General features: G+C 45.2%; 1 long non-coding RNA gene across 2 annotated transcripts in view; it reads left to right on the forward strand.

Moving 5' to 3' along the window:
* Positions 1 to 4272, forward strand: part of LOC133513242 (uncharacterized) — a 40967-nt gene extending 36695 nt beyond the window's left edge. For both annotated transcript variants that reach the window (XR_009798427.1, XR_009798428.1), the window contains exons 3-4: positions 1924 to 2055; positions 3045 to 4272. This is a non-coding gene — a long non-coding RNA (uncharacterized LOC133513242). The remainder of the gene's footprint in view (positions 1 to 1923; positions 2056 to 3044) is intronic.
* Positions 4273 to 6389: the final 2117 nt, after the last annotated feature.

Here is a 6389-nt window from a genome sequence, read left to right on the forward strand (position 1 = left end):
TCGCACGTGCCGCCATCACGTGCGGCTACCGAACGAGTCGACGTTAATTATTGAAACGTTCCCGCGAGGCTGGCGGATTTATTTTAGAAACAGACGCCGTGTTCGGGAGGCGGCGGCGGCGAGACGATAAAATGCCGGCATGCAGATTTGAGCGTTCAGTGGGATTGAAATTGGCAGATACATTATCTGGTGGATAAGACTGAAGAGCTCTGCTTTGTCTCGCGGGTCTCATTGCGTGATGGATGCTACCACGCACAGTGCAAGGGTGGCAGCGGAACTATTTCTGTATCTCCGACAGAGACGGGAGATAAAAGCCGAGGACTTGGACTCGTTTTGTCGTTGGTTATTCCTGTCTTGAGGGGATAAAGGGAGCAACATCTTCCGTCCCCTCTGAGGTCTGGAGATGATACAAACATTTACCTCAAAATCCATTACGGTTGAGCTTGTTGTCTAAGGAGTTCTGAAGAGGGATTCTGAGTCTTCTCAGCAGTTTGAAAAGTCTGACAGACAGGTTAGGGGCGTTTGCAACATTTGAGACGGCGTAGTTCCTGAGGTTAGATCTTAGAGATGAGAAGAAAAGGGTTCTGGGTAAAGAAAAAGTAAATGTTATGGGGTTAAGCTTGAGGGGTTCTGTGAGTTAGGAACAGGAAGGGGTTAAGACAACATTTTAGTCTGCAAACCTTCTAAAGTTAGCGGTTTGAGTCAGGGGTTGTGGTAAGGGGTTAGGGCAACATTACAGACTGTGAATCTCCTGAGCGTTAGGGTTAGGGTTGGAGTCAGGTTTAGGGTTGGGGTAAGGGTTTAACCAACCTTTTATGCTGCAAATCTTCTAAAGATAACAACATCGGGGGTAAAGCTTATGAGCTGTGGGTTAGCATTGCGATTTAGGGGTGCGGGTACAGGCCACATTTCAGGATGTAAACCTCCTGAGGTTAGGACGAGGGTTGGAGTCAGTCGAGTTCATATCTCTGTCACGGACTCGGTGACCTGCTTTATCATGTATGCAGAGGGCTGGGATAAGCCCGCCGAGACACAACAAACGGCCCGTTCGTGGGTTCGATGACGGAGCATTTTTTCCAGAGAGCAAAAGGGCAAGCGACATTTTCTTTGGCGATGGCGGCTCGCGGGGGTCGTTCCCAGTGGGAGAGCTCGAGATTCCACTGGAGTCCATTTTTAGGCATGCGGGTCCCAAATGTCTTCTCCTTGTCACTGTGTTTTGTTTTTTGCTCAACACTTTCTCTGGAATTCCAGTACTTTTATTTATCGGTCTTCCAAAGGAACAAATCAGGAGTGTGCCGCACTCGGTCTGTGATGGGATGGAGCGGCCCAATTGTGGAAAGGTGAACTGGAGTAGAAGGGTTAGGGTCATATTGCCATGTTATTCTGAACAGTTTGTCACACCAAATCTCATAAAGGTACTCAACATTGCAGTTTTTTACACTTCAACAAATAGTTGCGTCCATTTTTCAGGCTGCGGATTCCAAATGTCTTCTCTTTTCACTGCGGGTTTGCTTGTAGGCGTCTTTGGTATCTCGTTTTCTTGCCAGTTTGTCGAGGGGCATAAAGCGGAGGGTGCCGCGTTTCCTCTGTAATGAAAGGGTTGCATCCAGCGTGAAGTCCCAGTGGAGGAAGGGTGTGGTTAAAAAAGAAAGAACGCAGCTGGGCGACGTTTTCAGGACACGTTTGATCGCTTTATCGACAATTTCTCCGTTCCTTCTTGGAACAAACAACAGGGCCTGTTTTTGCCCCGCGGATCTCTTCAGGAATGAACGCTTCACTGTCACGTGACTAATGAGACCCAATAGAACTGGGACTTTATGACATTCCAAGCTGAAAAACTGCAAAAAATATGTACAGTACATTGTTTTTCAGGATTTTTTTTTTTCTGGGCTGAAGGATCAACAACATCTTATTTCTCTTAAGATGGTGCACCGCCGTCGAAGTCCTCTGGTGCCTACCCACCTTCCGCCTCGGACTTCAGCCGCTTTAGTGTCTGTCGCGACCCATCGGTACGGAGGAGGACCCGAATGCAGGACTCCGGAGACGCAGAGGCAGGTAGGGAAAAGTGTTTATTCGTTTCCAAGTCGGGGATCAGGCGGACAGTCAAGTGGAGCAGCGGTAGTTCGGACGTCGGGCGTAGAGAGCAGGTCCACGGGCAGGCAGGGGTCGGTACACGGGAGATTGATCAGAGAAGGCAGGAGTATCAGAGACGTCAAGCTTACGGGGTCGGTCGGAGGACAGGCGGAGGTCGGTACACCGGACTTCACCATCAAGAATCCGGGAGTGCTGGAACGGGGCATGAGTTGCGACGATCTGGCAAAGCCAGACCGTCCACTGGGTTCTATTTATACACCGGGGTAATCACTGCCGATGAGGCGCAGGTGTGCGCCTCCTAATCAGAGCAGCTGTGCGGGGAACATGACAGTGTCTAATGTCATCACGTATCTAATGATCTTCATAGGGCAAGCCTCAATGGCTTCGTGACTGCGGACACGAACTTGTCCCGCTTCGGCGAGTTCTTTCTTGAAGGACCTGGCCAATAAATGCAGACGGGAATGTTTTACGCTTCTGTTCCTGATCTACAGTAATCATCTTAATGTGGCAATCTGCAGCGACTGTGTGAACACTGCAATGTGCCGCTTGGGGCAATTCTGCCTGAAATGACGGAAAGGCCATTAAATCCCAGTTTTTACCGTTGCGCCTCTGACTTCACGATTGACCAGAAAACCAATCAAATCAGAACGGGCCCCTTTCACGCCAACGGTAAAACGGACATTGCGCACTCTCAGCAGAATGACGCTATCGTCGTTCGGCCAGAGAACTTTGACACAGACGGAGGAAAAAGAGGATTTAAGTCTCTCGAGCCAAGCGGTTGGCGATAACGGGCGGAAAAAGGAAAGTAGGGTGGAGGTGAGATCGTTTATTGGCAATTTAGCAATTTTTCCTTGTCCCTGCTCTATATTTTTAGAACACTTTTCTTGGTTTTACGAGACTGTGATTAGACTTTTTTTGCTTTTCTTTTTCCACTTCAATGACAACTTCAGGACCGAACTGAGTTCACATGACTTGAAAGGGGAAAGTCGTCAACCGACGTCAGCTTCCGGCAACCCCCAACCAACTCCGAGCGCCTCGCGGACGCCGTCGCCTCCGAAAGTCGACGGCGTCTGAACGCTTGACATTTTCTCGCGCCATTTGCCGTCGCGGCGATTCCCGCTCCTGGCGTGGCACGGCCCGGCCCTGAGCCGACGCATCCGAGACGACAACAACTGGCGCCGCTTTTGAGAAGGAAGTGGACCGGCTGTTTCCAGACACGAAATGACACAAGCGCTGGCGGTATGTGATACTCCGTGCTAAAGGATTCCCAAGCTAGGTGGGGCGGGGGAGCGAATAAAAAGTTCACCGTACGACCTGGGACGCCACAAATGATGGAAAATTGACTTTTTAACGTTCATTTAACGGAATTGTTATTGCTATATCTGGTATTGTTTAACACAGACCGGAGCCTTTGACGCCATTGAGAGTGTTGAATTGTGGTTGGGGCGGAAATGCACCCACAGTTTGACCTCTTTGACAGCTCCTGCCCGTGTCAAGGGGAACAGAACCGCCGCTGGTAGATTCAGGTCACTACCAGAATTTGGACGACCGGCAATGCCTCGAAAAGATTAGGCCAACAGCTCCCTCTAGTGGCACTTGCTGGCCATCACCGTCGTAGCGCCCACTAGAGGCTGCGTTTAACTCTTACTGCAGATGGACAAAAGTATTTGGACACAGCCTCGAATGCGATTTATCAATTGGACCCAAGGAAAAAGCAGGAAAAGGATTGTTCAATTTTTAAAATAATTATTTTTGAGAAGAAAAGTCGCATATTTTCTAGAGAAAAATAATTGTGTTTTTTAAGAATTTGTATTATATTCTCAGAGGGAAAAAATATATTTTAGGAAAAGGTTTTGTATTTAAAAATGAGTTGTAGATCTTTCTATTAAAAAAAAAAATCAGTATAGTTCCCGCCTCCCAGAAAAATGTTTTATACCTGTACTTTATTTAAGAAAAAGCTGTATAATTTAAAATCTGAAGTCTTAATATTTGTAAGAAAAAAAGTTGTACATTTTCTTGGTAAAAAATAGTCTTTGGGTTTTTTTGTGTTAAAAAAAGTGTATTTTGTGAGAAACAATTAAAAAGAAATAATAATAATTTTAAGTCATATATTGTCTCATGTAATGTACTTTTCTTAAATGAGTAAAGTTGTATATTACAGAAAATGTTTATACTTCCCGAAAAAAATGTACATTTGAGGGGGAAAAAAAGACATGCATGTTTGAGAGAGAAATTTCGGAAGCGTATTACTGCCACACCAAAAACAAAAAAAAAAAAGTCACGATTCACATAATTATGTCATTTCGCATAATTATGTGAAACGTTACACACAATTCTGTGATATGTTTCACGGAATTATGTGAAATGACAATTATGTGAATCATTTCACATAATTATGTGAAATGTTACACATTATTATGTGATATGTTTCACAGAATTATGTGAAATGACACATAATTCTGCCACACTAAAAAAAAAAAAGGTCACGATTCCCATAATTATGTGAAACATTACACATAATTACGTCATTTCACATAAATCTGTGTAACATATCACATAATTATGTGACACATGACCTTTTTTTTTTTTTTTTTGGTGTGGCAGTAACACGCTTCCATAAGAAAGAAACCATTTTTGAGGGGAAAAAGGAAAGGAAAAATGTCGGCTGTATTGCTGCGGATTTTGTTTTATGGTAAAAGAAAGAACACAATAGGTGCTACCGCCTTCTGGAGCTCTTTTGTTCCAGCTCCGACGATGCGTTTCTGCGTAAAAGAGCCGAATCCAAACGCGTTACATTCGCGTCAGCGAAAAAAAAAAACCGCGGCGTCTGCCTGTCTTCCTGCGTTTATTTTCACAAAAGCGACCATCCAGCATCCCCTCGGCGCCGCAGGCACGGCGCCGACGTCGAAGACTCGCACACTTGACCCCCGGGGCCGCGCGCCATTGGCTCGTCGGCGCTCACGTGACCACGAGCCCCGAGGCCCGAGTCCCGAGTGTCGGTCGGGCTCCCGTAATTGAGGCTTACACATGGTATGGATCAGATGGAGCTCCGACCGCAGCATTCCGATGGCGAGGAGAGGACGCGCGCCGCGAAAAATGTCACGTAAAGATGGCTTGAAAAAAAAAAAAAAATGAAGGTTAAGCTGACGGATTTAGGATCAGCATTGAGTGCCTGCTAAATGGATCCTTGCGCCGGAAGTGTAAATGCTAATAGCTACACAGATTAACGTCAAGATGAGAACAAAAAAAAAACTTTGACTTTATATAACGTCATGTATTCATCCATCCATTTCCTTAGCCGCTTATCCTAACAAGGGTCTCAGGGAGTGCCGGAGCCTATCCCACCTGTCAACGGGCAAAAGGCAGGGTACACCCCGAACTGCTCGCCAGCCAATCGCAGAGCACACAAAGACAAACAACCAATCACACCTTGGGGGCAATTTAGAGTGCGCAATGAATGTTGCATGTTTTTTTTTTTTTTTGGGGATGTGGGAGTAAACCGGTAGGCCCACCCGGAGAAAACCCACGCATGCACAGGGACGAACATGCAAACTCCAGACAGGAGGGTCCGGGATCGAACCCGGGTCATCAGAACTGTGAGGCCAACGGTTTACAGCTGCGCCACCCTGCCGTCTGTTGTGTATTCTACAGAGAAAATGTACTTTTGGGCACAAGAAGGTGAATAATTTGGGGAACAAAAGGTCTTGAAAAATTATTGTCCTGAAATTATATTTGAAAGGAAAAAGTCTCACATTTTGGAGGGGAAATTTTTTTTTGGAGGGGTGGGGCAAATAAAAGTATATTTAAAAATATATACATTTAAAGCTAATTTTATAGTTTGGAAGAAAAAAAGTTGTGTGTTAAGAAAAGTACATTTAAAAGAAATAGATTTTTACGTAAAAAGTCAATTGAGAGATATATTTTTTATATTTTCAAGAAAAAGAATATCTGCAAATTTCGGACCAAAGCCCGTTCAGCAATCATTTACGAGGACTATAATTCTAGACAGTCCCGTTGTCTTTGTACTTGTGTATAATTGATGACCTCAAGGCACATGGAAATTGCACCCAAGGATGAACCACCCTGGTGCATTTTCACAAGTCTCTTCCTGATGTGTTGGCTAATTTCTTTTGACTTTTCATTGGTGTTACAGAAACCCGCAGTGTGTCTCGGGTGTGCCTAGTTCAAATACATCTACAGGTGTATGTCGAATTAACGCAAGCGCTGTTAATAAACAAAGCTTCCAAACAAATTCTATAATCATCTGGGTTTTCTTGATTTCTGTGATATACCGG

Source organism: Syngnathoides biaculeatus, chromosome 15 (assembly GCF_019802595.1).
Source record: "Syngnathoides biaculeatus isolate LvHL_M chromosome 15, ASM1980259v1, whole genome shotgun sequence".
In the NCBI taxonomy this organism is placed as follows: domain Eukaryota; kingdom Metazoa; phylum Chordata; class Actinopteri; order Syngnathiformes; family Syngnathidae; genus Syngnathoides; species Syngnathoides biaculeatus.